The sequence below is a fragment of the Mauremys reevesii genome, linkage group 12, assembly GCF_016161935.1.
Source record: "Mauremys reevesii isolate NIE-2019 linkage group 12, ASM1616193v1, whole genome shotgun sequence".
Lineage (NCBI taxonomy): Eukaryota > Metazoa > Chordata > Testudines > Geoemydidae > Mauremys > Mauremys reevesii.
This window is the reverse complement of record NC_052634.1, coordinates 37,178,936-37,202,782: the sequence shown is the minus strand read 5'-3', so window position 1 is coordinate 37,202,782 and position 23,847 is coordinate 37,178,936. Positions and strand designations below refer to the sequence as shown.

General features: G+C 50.9%; 1 protein-coding gene and 1 non-coding gene across 2 annotated transcripts in view; both read right to left on the bottom strand.

Moving 5' to 3' along the window:
- LOC120375609 (zinc finger protein 850-like) overlaps positions 1–23,847 on the bottom strand; it is a gene marked incomplete at both ends in the record, with an annotated part of 390,939 nt that overhangs the window by 6,562 nt on the left and 360,530 nt on the right. The gene's annotated exons all lie outside the window — the stretch shown is intronic.
- Positions 14,472–14,553, bottom strand: TRNAS-GCU. Its single transcript has one exon. It is a non-coding gene; the product is annotated as a tRNA-Ser (tRNA).

The window sequence follows — 23,847 nt, the reverse complement described above, 5'->3', positions numbered from 1 at the left end:
TGTTCCTGTGTTCTGAAGCAGGGGAGGGTCTGTGGCAGTGTGTGGGTCACTGGCATATTGGGGTGATGCAGAGACAGGACAGAGCAGAGGTGGCATTGTGGGACTGGCATGAACCGTATCTCTTCATTTCCCCTTCCAAGAACTGAGGGGACAGGAATCCTTACCCAGCGAGGTCACATTCTCATAGTTCTCCTGCATGACGTCTCTGTAGAGGGCTCTCTGAGCAGGGTCCAGCAGAGCCCACTCTTCCCTGGTGAAATACACAGCCACCTCCTTGAAGGTCACTGGCCCCTGAAAGAGCAAGAGTCCAACACTCAGTACCTGCTGCCCCACTCACAGCCCCACTATTTGTGGGGGAGAGAAGCCAATCAAATGCAAGCTTTGGGTGGATCACAGTCAGAGTCCCACTTCCACCCCACTCAGAGCATGCTGTTAACACCATTTTAAGGGGAATAGAGAGTCCCTTTTCTCTCCCAGCAGATCCATCACACTCCTACTAGCCACAGACGGATAAAGGAGATGGAGCCCCTAGCAGGGACCAGGGAGAGATCTCCGGTAGGAAGCCCAACACCCTCCTCATTGTGCAGAGCTGGATATGAAAGGAGGGGAATCTCCCCTAAACCTCACTAGTGGGTGTCCCCTTCATATCTCACAGCAGCCACTGGTTAGTCAGGTCAGGCTCCAGCACTGGGAGTCTGGTCAGTTTTCCTAGCCCCACGTAGGAGGGTTATTTTCTGTTTCACAAATTAGGGTATTTCCACCTCCTAATCTCAAGGGTCTGTTCCTAGAATCTGGGCCATTTATTAAACTCCCCCCAGCAGGAATGTCATAAGCTGTCCTCCTCCCTTCCCCACCTTGTGCATTTCCTGCCCTGCTCCAAACCAGACTGTGCAAATCTTCCCATCTCCGGTGTATTTGCTGTCCCTCTCCCTCCTGCAGGAACCCACCAGAAACCCCCCGACAATCCCTACCTGAACAGGCTCCTCTGCAGCCATTTCTCTCCCCTGTCCCATGGCAGGATGGGATGAGCTGGAGTGAAACATGGACGTCATTCTGCAGCCTGGGAGGGTGAGAAGGGCAGTTGTGGGGGTTACAGAACAGGCTTTAGTTAATGTCACAGGACGATTCCCCCAGGCCCTTTCCCTGCAGACAGACATCCTAGATTCTGCCATGCTGGGAAAATGCTCAATCTCTTTATTACAGTGTGGACCTGGCCCCTCCTGCCGGGCTAAGCCCACAGAGAGATTTTTAACCTTCCTTCTCCCTCCCCCAATCTCATAACTAAGTCTCTGAACACAAGGCTAGAAAAGAGCAGAACCAACTGAGTCATTGTGGGGGATTCCCTCGGACACTGACCCCAGGGCAGCCACACCCCAGCAGGGGGAATATGCAGTTAAGAACCAGCTTTCCTCTGTCTGAGCCTTTTCTTGTTCACTGGAAAGTGGTTCTGCCCAGGGATGCTGCAATACATGTGTCTGGGTGGACTAGAGAGCTGGAAATCTCTCCCCCCCACTCATTTCTCCCACTGCCCCTTTCAGTCTCTCCTTCCCCTGTCCTCTCTCCCTCTGGCTGGGACAGTCCCATTCCTGGGGGCTTTGCTCTCCCATGGCTGGATTTGCTCCTGGCAATTGCTAATAGGAGGAGAGGCTGTGCAGAGTCACTTTCTTGCCAGTACCCAGCACTTTCCGAGAGGACTTTCAGTTACCTGGAGTCTGTGGTAGAATTTGTATTAACAGGGCCCAGGGCTGCCCCAAGGGGCTAGTACCAGCCAGAGATAGTCATCTCCTGGGCTGGGCAGCTATTGAATAACTAGAGGGAAAAGGGGGACTGTTTCATTGGATTTTATATTACAGTCCAATACATATACACAAAGTGATGGTTCCTCCCACCCCCACAGGGAGCCCTTTGAGGAGCTGATTTAAGAGGGCAAAGGGGGGGGGGGGAGCTGGCAGGTCCCTGGAGGAGGGAAGGGGGCAGCAGTGGGGGATGGGCAGGTGGCTGGTGGATGTGTTGGGAGTTGGGGGCAGTAACTGGGAAACCGGGGTCCGGGCAGCCCCCACGGGGGACACGTGCCCCTCCCGCCCCCGCCCCGGCAGAGAACCGGCATCTCACCCCCCCCCCCCCCCGCCAGGGGCAGCCACGTGCTGGGGACTGAACCAGGGCGACAATTTACCACCCGGACAAGGACAAATCGCTGCAGGTAAAACGGGGGACCCCCATGGGAGAGATGGGAGAGATTTTAAATGGACATTGGAGACTCATGGCGGGACCGGGGGGGGGGGGAGCCGAGAGAGCGGATGGGGGGGGGGGGCGAATCTCCCCGGATGTTACAGCCCGAGCGAGACCCCGAGAGAGAAACGGGGCAGAACCGGAGAGACTCTGTGCCGGGGGGGGCGAGAGGCGCCAACAGGGACAGGAGCCAATTAACCCCCCGCCCCGGGGATTTCCGGGCTGCCCAGAGACAGTTCAACCCCCCCCCAACTCCGAGGCGGCTCCGAGGCTTCTCCCGCCCGGGGCAGAGTCACGTGTCCGCCCCCCCCCGGGGTCTCTCACTCACCGGCTCTTACTAAGGCGGCAGCAGCAGCAGCTTTGTTCTCCCACCCCCAGCGGGGCTCGTACGGAGCATGCGCAGTTTCAGCTCCCTTACCTGGGCTGGAGAGGGCGGACGCGGCCCCGGGGCAGGCTGGGAGATGTAGTTCCGAACTCTCCCTGGAGCGGAAGTGACGTCGGCCAGGGAGGCGGAGCCGGAGCGCGAACGCGCGCGGGGCGCTGCGTTTCTGCCTGGCTCGTGCGGGGCCGTTGGAGCCTCTCCCGGGCCGGAGAAGGTTTGTGCCGCTGGGACTCTGGGCATGCGCAGATCGCGGCGGGAGAGACCTTCATTAACCCCCCCGCGCCCGGCCCGGCCCCGCTGCGGGGCTGCAGCCTCCAGGTCCTGGCGCGAGCCCAGTGCCCTGGGGCCCCGCGGGGGTCCGGCCCCACTGGGGTCCCGGCGCGAGGGGAAAGGGGCGGGGGGGGAAGTGTCGGTGCAGCCCGGACATGGCCGGGGGGGGGGAGCAGGTGACCCCCGAGGAGCGGGGAGAGAAAGGGGGCTGAGACCCCTCGGATTTACTGCTGCCCCCGTGGGGACCCCCGCCCCCGCCCCTTTCTCCCTAGAGCCACGAGCAGCCCCAGGGTGACCCCCTCCCCACCCCTGAGAAGTTCCCTGCCCCCGATTGTGCCCCATTTTCTCTCCCCTTCGCCAGTGGCCAGTTCAGCGCTCGGGTTTGGGGGTTTCCCCCATTTCCCCTGCAGGGATTTGTCCTTGTGCGGGTGGGAAATGGTTCCCCCGAGTGATTCCTGAGCTGGGCAGAGGCTGGGGGGGCCCTGAGACAGGGACACCACTGGGCTGCGCTGGGGCCTCTCTGCTGGCAACGGGCCTGGGAGGGCCAGGCAGGAGGGAGGAGCAAGTGTCCCCATGGAGACGGCCCAGCCCCAGGTTTCCCAGTCCCAGCTACTTCCCTCCCCGCCCAACCCAGCAGTGCCCACCCCTCCCCCCGCCATCACCGGCTAGTCACAGTCCCAGACCCCACTGCCAGCCCCTCCTCACAGCCAACGACCTTCTGACTCCAGCCCCCTCCTTTCCCCTGTGAAAGCCACATCACCCAGGGCTCCCTGCCGGCCATGGGAATGTGAGGCAAGAAGAATCCATACCAGTCTGTTGTTGATTTAAGATCGCTGTATAATCCCCTCAAATTTCCCCTCTTTTCTCTTCAGTGGTTGAATGGTGACATAAAATCTCCCCAGATGTTGGTGCTTCTCTCTTATGTTGGCAAATATTTAGTTTGTGCCATTTTCTCCTCAGTTCTGAAATACTGATATCGAATTCTCGAAAATCTTCCCGCTTTTCTCTCCAGGTGTGTGACTGAGATCAGGGCTCTTATCATACTGAGCGTAGCCCTGTTCTGCCAGGCGCTGCAGAGACCCCAGCTGAGATCTGGGCCCTGATCTGCCAGGCGCTGCAGAGACCCCAGGTGAGATCAGACCACACTGTTGTGCCAGGTAAAACTGAGACCTGGACCGAGATCACGGCCCCCTTTGTGCCAGGCAGTGCACGACTGCGACCCAAACTGCTGCCTCCATTGTGCTGGGCACTTCAGACACCTCAACTGAGATCTGTGTCCCCGTTGGGTCTGGCCCTGCACTGATCCTGACCCAGATCACGCCCCGCTACTGTAGTGGGCACTGCACAGACCCTGACAGAGATCCTGGCCCCACATTTTGCCAGGTGCTCCAGGGACTCCAAACAAAATCCTGGATCCTGTAATGCCAGGAGTTGCAGAGCCCCCAGCTGAGATCAGTCCCCCTGTTGGTCAGGGCTCTGCACAGACACCAACCAAGATCAGGGTCCCCATTGTGACAGGTGCTGAACAGACACCCAGGGTATCTCTACCCTGCCATTAACCCCCCCTTCCCCCCCCCCCCCCCCCCCCCGCTGGCCCATGGCAGCTGCCTCATGCTCACAGGGCTCAGGCGAAGGGGCTGGTTAATGGCAGTGTAGATGTCTGGGCTGGGCTGGAGCCAGGTTGTAGGACCCTGTGAGGTGGGAGGGTGCCAGACCTTAGGCTGCAGCCCCAGCTGGAACATGGACACCACAGTTAAACTGCCCTGCAGCCTGAGCCGTGTGCGTCCAAGTCAGCGGGCACGGGCCAGCCGCCGGTGTCTGACTGCAGTGTGGACGTGCCCACAGGGGCCTTGCCCCAAAAAGCTCAGAGGCTAAATAGGCCAATGGTGGGAGGCAAGTCTCCATTTTACAGATGGGGAAACTGAAGCTCTGAGAGCTGAAGTAATTTGCTCAAGTTTGCATGGAGAATTTGGGACAAAACTGGGAACTGAACCCAGATTGTTTGAATTCTTGCCTCTCCCCTTAACCCTAAGCCCAGTGTGTGTGTGTACAGCTTGTTTTGGTCAGTGTTTGCCTTGCATTGGCTTCCAAGGGAGGCTGTGGCATTTCCTTCACTGGAGGTTTCTAAGACCAGGTTAGAGATACACCAGTCTGGGAATGTCTAGGGATACTTGGTCCTGCCTCAGCACAGGGGGCTGGAGTAGACGCCCTCTCAAGATCCCTTCCAGGCCTACACTGAAATATTTCTGTTTTGTGCTGTGCCCTGTTCTATGCTGAGCTGTTTTGCATGATGCCATTTGTGACTGCACCATGTTGTGTTGCATTTGCCTCAGTGTATTTGGTGCCTGTGTTGTGCTGGTTTGAGTTCAGCTCTTTTTCATTGAGTAATTTGGTCCTAGGGTGTATTAGTTAGCATTGTGTGGTTTTCTTTTCCTTTGTATTGTCATTGTATGCTGTGGTTTTGGTTTTTTTCCTGAATTGCCTGACATGTTGTGGGTTTTACTCTGTACGTTGTGTTTTATACGTATCTATTTCATAGCATCAGAGACATGTAGTGCTGGGCAGGAGCTCAAGATGTTATCAAGTCCAGCTATCTCTGCGGGGGCAGGACCAAGTCTGTGTAGATTCCCTCTGACAGAGCTTTGTCCTACCTGCTTGTCACGGAGTCCCCGGGCGATGCTCTGGAACTGCTCCCCATCAAGCCAGGCAGGACTTCGGGGAGCCTCCTCTCCCTCGGAGCAGACTGTCTCCAGGGTAAGAAGCTCACACGGCTTCACCTCCTGTGTCTCACCTTGGAGCATTCAGCATCCTCTGCCCTTCCATGCATTTCCAGGGGCGTCCTGGGGAAGCCAGAGGGTCCTGCCCCCCGCACTTCACAGTCAGACGTGACTCTCAGCCAGCCAGTAACACAGAGGTTTATTCGATGACAGGAACACGGGCTACAACGGAGCTTGTAGGTACAGAGAACTGGACCCCTCGTCTGGGTCCATTCTGGAGCCCAGCGAGGCAGACCCCCACGTCTGCCCTCACGCCTCATCCCCAGCCAGCTCCCAAACTGAAACCCCCTCCAGCCCCTCCTCCTCTGGGCTTTGTCTCTTTGCTGGGCCGGGAGGTCACCTGATCTCTCTGTTCCCCTTTAGCCAGCCCCTTGCGGGGGGGGGGGGGGGCAGCCATTTGTTGCTAGGATACAAAGTGTCGGCCATTGATGCACACTGGGGACTTAAGAAATGCCTAGGGGAAACTGAGGCACCCACACAGTATTCAGAGGAAACATGAATACTTCGTCACATGGCTCTTAAAAACTTCCAGGGACAGAGACTCCCCAGCCCCCCTTGTGAGACCCTTCCCGAGCTGAACTGCCTCAGCTCCGGGGACCCCCCCCCCCCAGATCTGAGTGGTGAGCAGCTCTGGGGAGAGAGGAGACCCCCGCGAGTGGGCAGCTGGGTCAGTAGCCTGAAGCTGGGAGGTGAAACATTGACGTGTCCCAGTTCCCCCAGGCTGCCCTGACCGAGCTGGAACTAGATCCCGGTGCTAATGCCCCCGCCCTGCTGGTTTGGGCACTGAAGGGCTCTGCCACACTGGGGTTTTAGGCACTGGTGCAAACTCTCAGTATAGACAGAATTTACACTAGTGCACTCGGATTGGCACTGGTGCACCATGTCCCAGTTTGAAGGTTTGGGATGTGGGGGGACAGTGACCTCTCTGAGGCCTGGGGCTGGCTGAACAGTGCAGCTGGTAGCAGAGGGGCAGCAGTGAGTGCTGGAGAGATGAGCCAGGAGCACAGCCCCACAGGGCTGGACACTGACTTCTCCTGACCCAGGACACCCCCCACCCCCAGCTGTGTGCAGGGACTGCAGCTGAGCTGCCCTGCCAAGACAGCCTGTGCATCCCTGGGCAAACCACCTCTTCCTGCAGCCTAATGCAATGGGGTCTGGGACCTTTCCAACCTGCGGGTGATGTGGCTAAGGCATTAACGGGGTCTGTTCCTGGCTCTGTCCCTGACCTGCTTGGTGGCCTTGGGTAAGTCACAGCCCCTCTGTTTTCCTCCTACCCATTGTCTACTTGGACTGTGATCTCTTTGGGGCAAGGACGGTCCCTCTCTGTCTGTGCAGTGCCCAGCACAACGCGGGTGCTGATCTCAGTCAGGGTCTCTGCCATACGCAGCACGATGGGGCCCTGATCTCCATCAGTGTCTGTGCAACGCAAGGCACAGCTTATAGACTCACAGACTTTAAGGCCAGAAGTACTAACCCTTCCCTGTGTCTACTGGAAATACCTCGCCTGATGCATCCTAGGACTGCATTAGCCTATTTCACGGCCACACCACACCACACTGGCAGCTCATAATTACCCTGTGATCAACCAATACACCCAGGTCTTTCTCCTCCTCTGTCACTTCCAACTGATAAGTCTCCAGGTCATTGTAAAAAATTATTGTCAATCATCACTAAGTGCATAATTTTGCAATATTAATTTTCATCCCATTTCTCTCACTCCAGCTTTCAAGGTCATGCAGTTCTTCTGGTATGATTTTCTTGTCCTCCATAGTGACAATCCCTCCTGGCTTTGTGTCACACTCCCACCTCTTGTGCCAAGGTCACTAATCAAAATGTTGAATAAGATTGGTCCCAAAACTGATCTTTGAGGAACTCCACTAGTAACCTGCCTCCAGCCTGACAATTCACCGTTCAGTATGACCCCCTTGTAGACTCTCTTTAACCAATTCTTTATTAACCTTTCAGCTCTCATATTAATCCCCATTTTCTCCAATTTAACAGCACATTCCACGTGGGAAACTAATCAGATGCCTGTATCAAATGCCAGGTTTCTCTGGCACCATCTACCTTTTGTAACACCATGTTTTATTTATTTATAGTGTTGAAGGCTGGGAGGAACTGTTAGCAATGGGCTGAGAATGGCCATGTGGAGGTTGAGGAGGGGATGGGATGTTGGAGGTGTATCTGGGATTTTGTTTTGTAGGAGTCCATGTCTCTGCTCCCTGTGGCCGTGGTGCCTTCTGTACCAAAGCAACACGTCAGCAGAGCAGACGCACACACCATCTGGAACACGCAGCATTCGCTGCCAGACGGGCTGGGCGATTTTTCAGGGACCCAGCTTGATATGCCTGGCTGGGGTGGGTTCAGTTGGGCGGGGGTCTGGGGCTCTGATAGTTTGGGATGTTCCTTTTCCCATAGTCAGTTCTTTCCATTTATTGTTTTACCCTCACCTGTGCCTGATGCCGCTCCCTTCTTAACTTGCTTTGGTTATTTCAGTTCCAGTTTTTAAATGGGATCTAAGAATTGCAAAGCTGAATGAAAGATAAACAAACAGAACCATTCGAATGTTGGCCCACAGCTGGTAGAACGGTACCTAGTGCGGTCGGCTGTAATGACCAGGTTCCATACAGCATTTTCTGGTGGGGCAGATAAAGCAATGCCAAAGAGCCAAATGCACATTTTAGGGCGAAAGGGCTCATCAGGTGTTTGCTCTCTAAGGAACACGTCACCGGCCAGGGCTTGCAGTCTTTCAGGAGTGGTGCGCTGGGTTGTATTTAGGAATCTCAAAAGAAAAGGTGAAGACGGCTGCTTCACAATATCCAATGAAATCTTGCAAACAATTATACAAATGGACCCTACTGCTATTAAAACAACATGGTATTAATACTGATTCAAAACTGACATTAAAATTATGAGAGAAACGTATGAGAAAGGAACTGACACCTACTTACCATTTCTTAATGCCTAAAATTTTGACGCTCCCTCACACCATCTTTTTTTCAAAGCGATGCACAGCACACAGACAAGTTAATTCATGAAAGCACACCCATTATTGACTGCTTTGTGCTGCATGAGCATCTGATTAAACACCTAATTACAACTGTACCACTGTAAGTGGAAATGCATCAACCCAGCTTAGCTCCAGGGTGTTTAGATGTGAATGAAAAGTTTCTAAATTAAATACATGGCAGAATGGTTAATGGGGAAAATACACTGAAATGCCTCTACCCAGTCCTGTTGACTTCCTCTCCCAACCCCCCATGAGTTCTGGCCTCTTGGTCAACTTGGCTCCCAGCCCCACATCAGCTGTGCCCTCTCCCAGCCTAACCCATTTCTACTGCAATTCTTCACCCTCCTCGTCCAGGCAGGGGGTTGGCACTGCAGCCCCTAAGGTACCTGCGTTAATCACTGTCTCTCATACTGGGGCTATTTAGATTTCAGGGAACGATTTCTCAGAATTACTGTCTCTGGGAGGTGGGAGAGAGGAGAGGCTGAGAGGGCGTTTGCTCTTAGGGCCATGTTCAACCCTGGTAGGCTCCATGTTACCTCATCCTCCACCCTCCCCCATGTGTCTGTGCTCATGTGTCAGTGTGTCGTCATCTGATCATAATGCCACTCGCCTCAGCAGAGCTCCCAAACAGGAGCTATATCACGAGGGGGTTACGGTACTGAAAGTGAAATACATCACAGGGAGGGTGTAATTATCCTGAAATGAAACATTCCAGTCTAGGAAGTGGGCATCCGACGAAGTGGGTATTCATCCACGAAAGCTCATGCTCCAAAATGTCTGGTAGTCTATAAGGTGCCACAAGACTCTTTGCTGCTTTTACAGATCCAGACTAACAGGGCTATCCCTCTGATACTTGATTCCAGTCTAGGAAGTGAAAGAATTCAAGTACTTCATTACTTTAAATTACGCTTGAAAGGATTGGATTTTTATGAATAAATTGCAGTAAATGTTGATTTCACTGTACACACACACGAAAAAATATTGATATAGGTAATATACAGAAATGAAATTGTAAACATGGAAAAAAGGCTTAAAAATAAATATCGCTATCTATTGAAATTAAAAGAAAGAAATAGACAAAATGAATTTTGTCAAACCCACTTAACAGCAATTGCAATATGCCAGGGGATGGAAATTCACAACTAAGGCACCAACCTTAATTCTGCCCTGTAGTGACACCAGGCAATCACCGTAGGGTTACGCATTAGGCATTTTAGTGTATAAAGTTCCAGGTTACAAATCAGTATGATCTAAAGACACATGAGATCTTTTCCTCAGGATATCACTGTTACTGGGTTGTTTCTCTTATTGGTAATTCCCAGAAGTGAACAGACTAATAACATTTTATCAGTTATGAAGTGGCCATTTCATATTTCTGGGGAGTGTCTGTTATTTTGCACTAGGGGCCAGGTCCTTGGAGAGACAGAACCTTGGTTCCATTTTATCTTGTCCATGCTCAGCAGCTTCTGGAATTTGGTTCAAAGTATTTACATGTTTCCCTGGCCTGTTCTTAAAAGTGCTGCTTTAGAAAGTGGGGAGGGGCAGGAACTCACTGCAGGATCAGTAGCTGAGTCCCTTAGATATTTATAGCTCATGGGAAGGAGGACGGGGATTGGTGGGTGTCTGGGGATTTAATAATAAACACACAAATATCATTGTTCTTAATGGATTTTCAACTTCTAATTCCCATAACCCACTAATTATCCCTAGCTGCCCCCGGCAGTCTGGGGAGGGAGAACTAGTAAACTCCTGGGGCCAGTGTGGAACCGAAGGCACAAGGATCTTTTTGTGGCCGGCTCATAGTCACCCAGAGTAAAATTAACTTCCCTGGATAAATCCCTAGTTGCTGGGCTCTGCAGAGGGGTGGGGAGGTGAATTCCATTCCCCATTCTTGAGCATGGACCCCCCCTCCCAATCCTCACTCCAATCACAGTCAGTACCCCACCTTCCCCTGCAGTGACGGACCCACTTGATGCTGCCAGAGCCATCTGCCATGGGACCTATGGGGACAGAGGCCCAGCTCCAAAACTGCTACCCCTGCCCACGGCCCCCAAGCTGTGCTAGAGTTGCCCTTTCCAGTCTGCAGATGGGTCTAGCTGTACCCAGCCCATGCACCCACCACACACAAACGTCCTCACAACACACATCCCAGGCTTGGGAAAGACCATCTGGGGCTGGCTGCAGTCTCCCTTTGCTGCTGTGAGAGGAATGGGGTGGTCCCTCATATAGGACACAAACATACCTGGGGCAGAAGGGAAATGTAGTTTCTTCCAGGGGTTTGAAATGTTTGATTTAGAGTCCTGAGCTCTGTCTTCCTGTTCGTCTCCTTCTGCCACTTTCAGATCTCTTGGAGAGACAAGGTGGGTGAGGTCATTTCTTTTAGATCCAATTAAAATCCCTCTCTTTGATAACTTGGGATCAACATGGCTACAACAACTCTTTTCCATTTGTACCCACTTCCCCTCTCATCTCCCCCTGAGCTGAGACTGTCTCATGTGATGGGAGAATAAGGGTTCAGTCCTGTCACTGGATTGGGTCATGCCAGCACTGACGGGAGTGAAAGCCTGTGTGCGTTAATGACAGCAGCAGCTCTGGGACTCGATGCATAGGGAGCAGAGATGGGAATGAGCAGGTTATGTTTGTGCCGGGTGTGAGTTACTCGTGGGAATTCTGGGCCACTGCGTACGCACAGAATTCACGTCCAGTGCAGAATTTTTTTTTTTTTTTTGCATGAAGAAAATAAATTCTGCCTGAGAAGTGCTGCTGTTCTGTCTTTCACCCACCCTGTCGCACCAGAACAGGCAGCAGCCAGCTGGGTTCATCTTGGTGGGAAATTGTTGCCCGGAGCTAGACCCCAAATGGGAAGAGAGTTAGTGGGTGCAGCTTGGGAGAGTCCTGAGACACGGCTGCCGCTGGGGGTGGGGACAGGGTGGTCATTATCGACTCGCAAGAGGGTGTGGAAAGGGCAGAGGAGGAGCCAGTGTCCCCTGTGGAGACTGCCCAGCCCCAGGTTATCCAGTCCCAGGCGCTTCTTCCCCCACCATACCCCAAACCTCTTCACCCCTCCAACCATCAGTTGCCAGGCTTCCCTCGCTGCTCCCCCTTCCTGACTGGCAGAGACCCTCTGAGCCAGTCGTGTGTCAGGGCTCAACCCTCTGGCTGAGGCCTCAGGGCACTTTCTCCCCCTCTCGGGGCACCATGCCACAGGGGCCCCACAAATCTACATTGCTCAGGCCTTGGCTTCAGCCCTGGTGGTGGGGCTCAGGGCCCTGGACTTCAGCCCCATGCGCTGGGTCTTCAGCTTTCTGCCCTGGGCCTCAGCGAGTCCAATGCCGGCCTTGCTTGGCAGCCCCCCTGAAACCTGCTAGTGTCCCCTGAGCGGGCCCAGGACCCCTGGTTGAGAACCACCGCCTTACCCCTGGGCTTACATTGCAGTGTAGACATACCCTGAGAGGGCATCTATACTGTGATAAAATCCCTGTGGCCCGGCTGGCCTGGATGATCTGATTTGGGCTCCTGGGGCTCAGACTGGAGCGCAGGCTTCGAGACCCTCACCCCTTGTGGGGTCTTGGAGGCCACACTGTAATTTTATAACCCTGCAGCACAAGCCCCACAAGCCTGAATCAACTGACCCAGGGTTTGAGAATAGTGACTTGGGTGTGTTAATGGCAGTGTAGACATAATGCCAGGCTATGTCCACACTGTGATGAAACACCCACGGCAGCCCTGTACCAGTGCAGGCTCCCAGGCTAGGGCCGTGGGGTGGTAAATTTGCAGTGTAGACATCTCAGCTCAAGCTCAGCCCTCAAGTTAGGGAGGGAGTTTAGCAAGCAAACAAGGTAAAATGGCAGTGGAGTATTAGCCTGGACTCGACGGCATTTCTCCATTGGTCTGTCTGCTTTGGGGCAGGGACAATAACACGTCCTGCTGCATTTGTTATTTCAAAGGGCGGTTTAGGATTTTCATTCTCACACACGGTGCACGAAGCAGGACTCAACCCTCGGTGCAAACTAAATGAGCCGCTCACAGATTCTGGCAGCCACAATGAGCCCTTTGGTGTGAGAGCCTAGACCTGCCCCTGTCCCAGAGGGAGGGGGGTTTATCTGTGTTGGGCTGGACCACTGACCTACCAGCTCTTAACTCTCAGACTTTCAGTAATTCTGTTATCAATATAATTTAAACAGCCATACTGGGCTGGACCAAAAGCCCATTTAGTTCTCTGACAGTAGCCAATACCAGGTGCCCCAAGAGGTACTCAACAAGGCACCACTGGGAGTTGGACCCAGGATCTCCTGTTTACAAGGCAGGTGCTTTAGCCAGCTAAGCCATGGTGCCTGCTTGTGGCTAAAACTCAGTGTCTGGCCACACCTGACTCCCTGCCATCCCCACTGGGGCCTGACAAGCTTTGCTTGTGTTTGGATTCTGCAAAGCAGAGGAGCAGGTGAGGTTTTCCTTGCAAGCTCTGTGTGTGTGAATCTTTGGCCAGGTCTGCACTACAAAGTTATTTCAGCATCATTATATTGCTCAGGTATGTGAAAAACACACACAATTCCCTCAGTCAGCAGCTTTTGGCTGGTGCACACACTGCAATGCCATGTCTGGTGACAAAACTGCCCTGTTTTGGTGACAAAATAAAACCACCTCAATGGGAGGCCTAGAGCTTTTTGCAGAAAACTTAAAGTGACAAATTGTCAGTGTAAATGCTGCTGGTCATTATATCACCATAACTGGCCTCCACCAGTATCCCACAATGCCTGCTGTGAACTCACCTGCCCTGCATTTCTGCTACAGAGGCTGGGCCCCTCCCCTTTCATAGCTCCAGAAAGTTCTGACAGCTGAGCTGCTATCTACACCGGGATTAGGTTGATAGAACTGCATTGCCAGCCTAAGTAATGTAATTACACCAACCTAATTTCATAGTGTAGACCAGTCCAAAGAATCACACACACACCTGGGGAGCAAAACGTCACCTGCTCCTCTGCTTTACAGAAGCCAAACACGAGCAACACTTGTCAGGGCCCAGTGGGGATTAGCAGAGAGTCAGGTGTGGGCAAACACGCTGCTTTAAGTAACAGCAGGTTCCATGGCTTGGCTGGTTACATCACCTGCTTTGTAAACGAGATCCTGGGTTCAACTCCCAGTGGTACCTTGAGGAGTGGCTTTTGGGGCACCTGGTATTGGCTACTGTCAGAAGACAAGATTCAGAGCTAGATGGACCTATGGTTTAAATTACACTCGCAGGCACTGATAAAGGGTTACTGAAAGTTTGGGTGATAGGTCAGTGGTCCAGTACCCTCAAGGTGGTTTTAGCTGGAAACACACTGGGAGGACAAAGACTGAACTGAACTGATTCAGAAATCAGAAGAGAATAATAACAATAATACTTTCAAACCAAAATCCCCAAACAGATTAGTACTGGTTTTTCAGTTTGGGAAATTTTGTTTTCTCAGAGCTTGCCAAGGGAAGCAGGGAGAAAATGTTTGAGTTGCCTCCTTCAGAACAGCTTGGCCTAGACACTAGCTCTGGTTCACTGCTCTGGCCTTGCTCGGGTTGAGGGTATTTTAATAATTTGGGCAGGTCCCAGGGTGTTTGGAGGAGATGATGAGGATGTTCCCTTTTGAGATAAAAATTAAGAAATACAGGGCTAGAGAATTTTTCTTTTTTTAAGAAATCTGGGATTTAGACATTTTATTTAAAGCAATGGAGTTCTGAGTTTCTGAGAAGGTTTTTGTTTGCAAGAAGCAACATTGTACTAAAGGGGAACATGGTTGTCTACAAAGGAGGAGTAATGACTAAACGCATCCAATGAGGATGGGATTTGAACCCATGTGTGCAGAGCACAATGGAGTAGCAGTCCATCGCCTTAATCGCTCGGCCACCTCATCTGACTTGTTAAGAAAAAGACAGGAGGAAAAATCTAAGGCCAGCAGAGCTAGGGACACTAAGGAGTTTTTAAATACTAAGCAGAAGCAGGGGCTGAATGAGCTCCCCCCTCACATCTAGTGAGTAGCTGGGGGAAAGACTTCCGGAACAGACCGTGTTTGCGTAGACACACCTACTCTGCCTAGGTATGCAGCATGATGGGGCCGCTTTCCCAAAATGACCAGTTTTGGCTGGTGGTGGGTTACAAATCACTTTAGGATTGAGTGGAATGAAATGTTATTATCCTTCCTGCATGAGTGAAGGGCAGCAGAACATACCTAGTCTGTCCTGATGGAGGGGTGAGTGGGTGAGGAATTGCTTTTATTGGACTTCATAGAAGTGATTGAGAACATCACCCTAAACCAGGGGTCCCCAAACATTTCACTCTGTGCCCTCTTTTCCATGGCTGTGGCCCCTCGGAAGCTGCAGTCAAGAACCGGGGCTGGGAGTGGGGCCATTGCTTGCTGGGGAGAGGGGTGCAGACAGGGGTAAGGGGGTCGAGGCCGAGCTGGGAGCCAGAGGCCCAGGCTGAGGGTAGGGTGGGGTTGGGGAAGAGCTGGGGCAGAGTGGGGCTGAGTGCTGCTCCCTCCATGGGGGCTGGCTCAGGCCCTGAGGTGCCCCCATGAATGTTCCTCTGTGTCCCCCTAGGAGTCATGCCCCACATTTTGGGAACCACTGAACCCTACTCACTAATCAGGAGCTAGTGATGCCAAAGCCCAGGGAAAAGGAGAACATGTGCGGGGCCCCCAGCACTGGAGCCATGTGCAGGGGCTGCAGGAGAGGGGCAATGCTGGTGGCTCAGGGAGTTAAGGGCAAAGGGGGCACAGGAGGGGGCAGGAGTTAGGGGTGAAGGAGGTGCAAGGGTTGGGAGTGCAGGAGCTAGCGGTAAAGGGGGAGTGGGGATCGTCCAGGGGCAATGGGGAAGCGCCAAAGTACAAGCTTTGCCCAGGGCACCATTTTCCCTAATGCTGGTCTGAGCAAACAACTGGAAATGGCCCTTCAGTGAGACCAGAACCACAGTGTAGAAAAGCCCCTTTGTTAAGTGGTGGTGGCTGAGTGCTTAGGGTGATGGGTTAAAAAGCAATAAGTGCCTTTTTGTGGAGGTTTGAGTCTTGCTTGCTAGGTAAGGTTGGTGTGTGGTGTCTCCATGGCTGTACTTTCAGTGTCTAATCACCCACAGTGCCACAGGGAGCCAAGTCTAGACATATTCAGAGGCTCTATGCCAGGGTTTCTCAAACTTCCTTTCACTGCAACCCCCTTCTGCCAAAAAGAACTTACTACATGGCCCTGGAAAGAGGGACCAAGCTCCTCCCCACTGCACAGAGGCAGGGGAGACAAAGCCTGAGCCCTGCCCCAGTTAGGGGAGGGCAAAACCAGAGCTTGAGGGATTCAGCCCTGGGTGGTGGGGCTCAGACTTTTGGCTTCAGCCCCAGGCCCAAACAAGTCTAATGCCAGCCCTGGCGACCCCATTAAAATAGGGTTATGACCCACTTTGGGGTCCTGACTCACAGTTTGAGAACCACTGCTCTATGCTGATGGGAGAGAGTTTTCCTGTGGGTGTAGTTAATCCTCTTCCCCAAGAGGTGGCAGCTATGTCAGTGGGAGAAGCTATATCGGTGGGTGTGCAAGCTGTGGTGTTTACCACATTTAAGAAGTTTAATCAAACCCCATTTTTAAAACCACTTGTGGTGTGGGAATGGCAAAGGACCTCGATGAAGCAGGGTCTGTCCGTCAAAGTCCTGGAGATCATGAGTCCATTCTTTTATTGTCATGGGGGTATAGCTCAGTGGTCGAGTGCTTGCCTGTCCATCAATTGCTCTTTGGTTCAAACCCCTGTGTTCTCTTATAACCTTTTTTCTTTTTTTTTTAAAAAAGGAAAACATTTTCATTTCCATTCTCCATTATGTTCAGAAGCTCCACTATACGGGGGTGCTTGATATGAATGTAAACACTCAACATTTCAACATTTCAAATAAATGGGAGGATAATCAATAGTGCATCTGAGACTAGGGTGTACGATTTCAAAAGGGCTAACTTTACTAAATTAAGGCGACTAGTTAGGGAAGTGGACTGGGCTAACATATTTAGGGATCTAGGGGCAGATGACGCCTGGGGTTACTTCAGGTTGAAGTTGCAGGAGTTGTCAGAGGCATGTATCCCGAGAAGGGGGAAACGGCTCGTAGGTAGCAGTTTTAGACCGAGCTGGATGAGCAAGCGTCTTAGAGGGGTCATTAAGAAAAAACAGAAAGCGTACCAGGAGTGGAAAATGGGAGGGATCAGCAAGGAAACCTACCTTATTGAGGTCAGAGGGTGCAGGGAAGCTGTGAGAAAGGCAAAGCGACGAGTGGAGATGGACCTAGCGAAGGGGATTAAAACCAATAGCAAACGGTTTTTTAGCCATATAAATAGGAAGAAAACCAAGAAAGAAGAAGTGGGACCGCTTAAAACTTTAAACGGAGTGGAGATTAGGGATAATCTTGGCATGGCACAATATCTGAACGAATACTTTGCCTCGGTCTTTAATGAGGCTAATGAAGGGCTAAGGAATAGTGATAGAGGGACCGATGGGAATGAAGATATGGGGGTAGACATTACGGTATCTGAGGTAGAAGCCAAACTAGAACAGCTTAACGGAAGTAAATCGGGGGGCCCGGATAATCTTCATCCTAGAATATTAAGGGAATTGGCGAGGGATATTGCTAGCCCGTTAGCGATAATCTTTAATAAATCCCTAAATTCGGGGATTGTACCGACTGACTGGAGATTAGCTAATGTAGTTCCTATATTCAAGAAGGGGAAAAAAGTGACCCGGGGAACTATAGGCCTGTTAGTCTAACATCTGTAGTATGCAAAGTCATGGAAAAAATCTTAAAAGAGTGGTTCCGGAGCATGAGGCCGATGGCAACTGGGATAGATTACAGCATGGATTTACGAAAGGTAGATCGTGCCAAACCAACCTGATCTCCTTCTTTGAGAAAGTAACAGATTTTTTAGACAAGGGAAATGCGGTGGATCTAATATATCTGGATTTCAGTAAGGCGTTTGATACGGTACCGCATGAAGAATTACTGGTTAAATTGGAAAAGATGGGGATCGAAATGAAAATCCAGAGGTGGATAAGGAGCTGGTTAAAGGGGAGACTGCAGAGGGTAGTATTGAAGGGGGAACTGTCCGGTTGGAGGGGGGTTACCAGTGGAGTTCCTCAAGGCTCGGTTTTGGGTCCGATTTTATTCAATCTATTTATTGCTGACCTGGGAACCAAGAGTAGGAGTGGGCTGATAAAGTTTGCGGATGACACCAAGTTGGGGGGTATTGCCAATTCGGAAGAGGATCGGGATATTCTCCAGGGAGATTTAGATGACCTTGTAAACTGGAGTATTAGTAACAAGATGAGATTCAATAGTGAGAAGTGTAAGGTTATGCATTTAGGGATGACTAACAAGAACTTTAGTTATAAGCTGGGGACGCACCAGTTGGAAGTAACGGAGGAGGAGAAGGACCTCGGAGTCCTGGTTGATCGTAGGATGACTATGAGTAGGCAATGTGATGTGGCCGTTAAAAAAGCTAATGCGGTCTTGGGTTGCATTAGGCGAGGTATTTCTAGTAGGGATAAGGAGGTGCTAGTCCCGTTATATAAGGCGTTGGTGAGACCTCATTTGGAGTATTGTGTGCAGTTTTGGTCTCCCATGTTTAAGAAGGATGAATTCAAACTAGAACGGGTACAAAGAAAGGCCACTAGAATGATCCGAGGAATGGAAGGCCTTTCATATGAAAGGAGACTTGAGGAGCTCGGTTTGTTTTCCTTAACCAAAAGAAGGATAAGAGGAGATATGATTACACTCTTTAAATATATCAGAGGGATAAATACCAGGGAAGGAGAGGAATTATTTCAGCTCAGTGCTAATGTGGACACGAGGACAAACGGATATAAATTGTCAGTCAGGAAATTCAGGCTCGAAATTAGACGAAGGTTTCTAACCATCAGGGGAGTGCAATACTGGAACAGCCTACCGAGGGAAACAGTGGGGGCGAAGGACCTCCATGACTTTAAGATTAAGCTAGATAAGTTTATGGAGGAGATGGTATGATAGGATAACGGGTTTAGTCAATAGTTAATAGGTCAATAGTAAATAGTACAATGGGTCAATGGTATGATATAACCTTTTCCAGAGGGTTTGGCTAGAGAGTCTTGCCCGCATGCTCGGGGTTCAGCTGACCGCCATATTTGGGGTCGGGAAGGAATTTTCCTCCAGGGAAGATTGGCAATGGCCCTGGAGGTTTTTCGCCTTCCTCCGAAGCATGGGGCAGGGGTCGCTTGCTAAGGAGTGGGTGGATCGGCTTATGTGGCCTGCATCTTGCAGGAGGTCAGACTAGATGATCATAATGGTCCCTTCTGATCTTGAATTCTATGATTCTATGATTCTATGATTGTCCAAATGCATAAAAACCTAGCGAAGCTGTCCATCAGCTGAAATCAGTTCCAATCCTCTAAGTGTCTAGTTTATGTTTTCATCAATTAAACAAAGGGATCATATGAATGTACATTTGCAGATCCCTCTTCTCCAGGAGCTGTGCTGTGCAGAAGAACAAGAACCACATCCAGCTGCAGTTCAGGAGCCTGATGACCAAAGAGCCACCAAATGTTTTGAGGGCTGGAGAAAAATGCCTTCTAGTGAGCTATTGAAGGAGCTCAACCTGTTTAGCTTATCAAAAGAAGATTGAAAGGTGACTTCATTGAAGTGTTGAAGGGCCTTAATGGAGAGAAAAGGTTGTGTATTAAAGGGCCCTTTAATCTAGCAGAGAAAGGCATAGCAAGACCCAGTGGCTGGAAGGTGAAAAGAGACAAATTCATATTACAAATAAGACACAAATATTCAACAGCGAGGATGATTCACCAGTGGAACAAGCTACCAAGGAAAGTGGTGGATTCTCCATCTCCTGATGTCATTTAATGAAGACTAGATGCCTTTCTGGAATGTGTTTGCTCCAAAAGTAGCTATTGTGTCATACAGGAGGCCTGTGATATGCAGGGGGTCAGATTAGATGCTCTAATGGTCTCTTCTGTCCATAAAGTTGACTAATTTCTGAAAAACTGAGTGTAGCATTGGGAGCAGCATCTGATGTTTTCCTGTCTAGCCTGCTTGCTGCCTAGAACGAACGCTCCTTGAGTGGGGTGATCCACAGGGAGTAGCTCAAACCTCCAAAGTGCCTGGCCAGGGGCAGGACATTAGCACAGCAAGGGAGGGGTGTGGCAGTGACATCACAAAGGCCTTTTGCAGGACCTCAGACTATTGGTCAAAGGTGGTGGGGAGGTGGTGACCTCACAGAGAGATGCTGACATCAGCCAGGGAGGACAGGGGCGAGGGGCCAGGGAAAACTCAGAGACCCCTGTGGCTTTGCTTCAGCAAGTCTCCTTCTCCAGGTCTCTCTTTGAGGACTGAGAGAGTATTCGGGTTCACGTACGTGAGCGCCAGCAGGAACCTCTTTAGAGTTTTCTCCTTCCCTTTGCCTGATTTTACTAGAAAACAGCCGTCCCTGTTTACAAGGTCAGAGCCTCCTTGAGGTTTGAAACCTGTTCAGTCTGATCCATCTGGTGACAGTTGAATTCTAGGCATGGAAAACATGAGCTTAAGGAGGCAGAATTTTATTCCACACTTGGGATTTTGTCCCATAGAATCACTGGGGATATTAGGGTTTGTCCTTTTTGTTTCACCTTTTCCTCTATCCCTCCCTCCCTCCTTCCTTTCTCTTCTTCTCTTGCTTCTTTTGTCCTTTCTCCTGTTCCCCTCCCAACACCAGGAGCAGTGTGTGTGTGTGTGTGTGTGTGTTCTGTGTAAGACACTGCAGGCATCTAAACAGACCACAGTTCCTGAAAACACGCACATCATGAACTTTGCCCGGCCACCCGAACGTTGATGTTGGTAAAACGTCCCCTATGGTCCACCAGTGCTTGCAGCACCATTGAAAAGGAGCCCGATTTCTCAGCAGCTGACTGTGGAAGAAGTGGACGATAAGGTGCGAGGAGGTGAAAACGGCCATAACTGCAGCGGGCTCCATGCTCGCAGTGCTGTGGCGTCCGCGCTGTCACTGACCACAAAAGTGCACGAACAGATTTCCCGCCGGCGCTTTCACGGAGGGACGCCGTGACTGACGGTTCAATGATGACAGTTACCCAAAACCACCCTCGACACATTTTTTCCCCCAGCAGGCATTGGGGGCTCTACCCAGCATTCCAATGGGCAGCGGGGACTGCGGGAACTGTGGGATAGCTTCCCACAGTGCATCGCTTCCAAAGTCGACGCTGGCCCTGTTAGTGTGGACTCACAAAGTCGAATTAGTGTCCTTAGTGTGGATACACAAATTCGACTTCGTAAGGTAGATTCCACAAATTCGAATTAAGTTGAATCGAACTACTCTTGTAGTGTAGACATACCCACAGAAAACAATCTTTATTGCCATAAACTTTCACTGGTTCTTTGCTTTAACCCCTAGGAATGTACCTGTTAGACAATCAAAAGAGTTTCTCCATTTCTGTGGACCTCAAATCTGAATTCAGCATAGATATTTTATACTACTAACATTGTATCAAGTATTAATTAAATGTTAACTTGAGACCATGGGCGGAGACATTATGTAACCTGTTAACCATTGGCTGCTGTGCTATCTTGTCTTGGTGCAGAACTTATCCTGGGGTGTGGAACTGCCTACCCTGTCACTTTCCCCCACCCATGGAAAACCTATATATTCTGCTGTAATCAATTCACTGACAGTGTCTCTGAGCCTAATAAGCCAGGTGACACTCCACCAGCGCTGTGTGTAATAAACTCCTATTCTTGACCTCGACACGGTGTAGATTTATGTCCTTCACAGACACCTGCTGAATAAAGAGGAGATTCAGCATCCAGCACCCAGTGGTGCCTGGCTGAATGTGTCTCCTCTCCCCACAGCTTGGTGATCTTTCGAGGAAATGAAGAAGACTGCCTTTGCCTAGCTGTACATTGCTTGCAAAAGAAGCAGGTCTTTTTGATGACAAGTGTTGAAAGGAGCCACTAGACGAATGTGGAGACAAGAAAAACATCCCCCAACTGAACTTGCATCTGTGGATGCTGAAGCCACAACACAGAGCGCTAAACGCTATATGACCATGGCTGGTGTCAGAAGAGTCTCTACCAAAGCCTTTTTCCACCACCAGGGGCCTCTCTGTGCACAGAACTCCTGGTAGCTTGATGGCTGCAGGCAGTGGAGAACTCTATTTTGGCATCTCTTTGGCCTGGTCTACACTACGCGTTTAAACCGGTTTTAGGAGCATAAAACCGATTTAAAGCTGCACCCGTCCACACCAAGAGGCCCTTTATATCGATATAAAGGGCTCTTTAAACCAGTTTCTGTACTCCTCCCTAACGAGAGGAGTAGCGCTAGTATCGGAATTGCCATATCGGATTAGGGTTAGTGTGGCCGCAAATCGACGGTATTGGCCTCCGGGAGCTATCCCACAGTGCACCACTGACCGCTCTGGACCGCAATCTGAACTCGGATGCAGTGGTCAGGTAGACAGGAAAAGCCCCGCGAACTTTTGAATATTTCCTGTTTGCCCAGCGTGGAGCTCCGATCAGCACGGGTGGTGATGCAGTCCGAAATCAAAATAAAAAAAAGAGCTCCAGCATGGACCATGCGGATGTGATCGCTGTAAGGGCAGGCAAATCCGTTCTATCAGCGCTCCGTTATAGAAGACGAAATTCAGAATCATTTTTAAAAATTCTCCAGACAGATGCCATAGCAGGGACTCAGCGCACTGCAGCGTGACAAGCGTAACGGAAAGCCAAAGAATCAAATGGACGCTCATGGACTGGAGGACTCAAGCTATCCCACAGTTCCTGCAGTCTCTGAAAAGCATTTGCATTCTTGGCTGAGCTCCAAGTGCCTCTAGGGTCAAACAAACAGTGTCCATGGTGGTTCAGGGCATAGCTCGGCAATGTACACCCCCCCACCCACCCCAAAAGTAAAAGGGAAAAAATCCTCTCGTGACTATTTAACATGTCACCCTATCTTTACTGAATGCTGCAGATAGACGCGATGCTGCAGCACTCAACCCCAACATCCTTGCTCCCCTCTGCCATGGGTGGTTGATGGTGCAAAATGACTGGTACCCGTCCTCATCATCATGAGCTTTTTGGCACGTGGTGCAGTGCAAAAGGACTGGTAACCATGCCGATTAGCATCTGTCAGGTCCCCCAATGTCAAGTGCACCTAATTTTTCATGGTAGATGGTGCAGTATGGTTGATAACCGTCTTCATCATAGCAACAGGGGGCTGAGCTTCATCAGCCCCCACCTTTCATGTGTAAAGAAAAGATTCAATTGCCCCTGGACTAGCAGAGGGATGTTGGGCTCCTCTCCTCCACACTTCTTACTGTCCTGTCTGGACTATCATAGCAGCTGGAGGCTGCCTTCCACTCATTTCTCACTAACAAGTCACTGTGTCTTATTTCCTGCATTCTTTATTACTTCATCACACAAGTGGGGGGACACTGCTATGGTAGCCCAGGAAGGCTGTGAGAAGAACGGAATCAACAGGTGGGGTTGTTGCAGGAGCACCCCCTGTGAATAGAATACAGCTCATCATTCCTGCAGGATCTGACACAGAGCAGCTGTGCTCTCTGGTTCTATAATACAGTGGTTCTCTAGTACACTTGCCCATATTCTAGGGGACTTGCCCATATTCTAGGCAGGACTGATTCTGTTTTTTGATACCATAAAGGAGGGATTGACTCAGGGAGTCATTCCCAATTTTGGCTTTTGCACCCCTGGCTAAGAGCAGCCAGGGGCACTTATGACAGCAACAGATGGCGCAGTGCAAAAGGACTGGTAACCATGATCATCTTTTTACCAATTTATGGATTGGTAGATGGTACAGTATGGTTGGTAACCATCTCTGCTGTCATGCAAAAGCAAAAGCATGCTGCTGTGTAGCGCTGCTGAATCGCCTCTGTCAGCGGCATCTAGCACACATATGGTGACAGTCACAAAAGGCAAAACAGGCTCCATGATTGCCATGCTATGGCATCTGCCAGGGCAATCCAGGGAAAAAAGCCACAAAATGCTTGTCTGCCGTTGCCTTCCTGGAGGAAGGAGTGACTGACGACATTTACCCAGAACCACCCGCGACAATGATTTTTGCCCCATCAGGCACTGGGATTTCAACCCGGAAATTGCAAGGGGCGGGGGAGGCTGCGGGAACTATGGGATAGCTAGGGAATA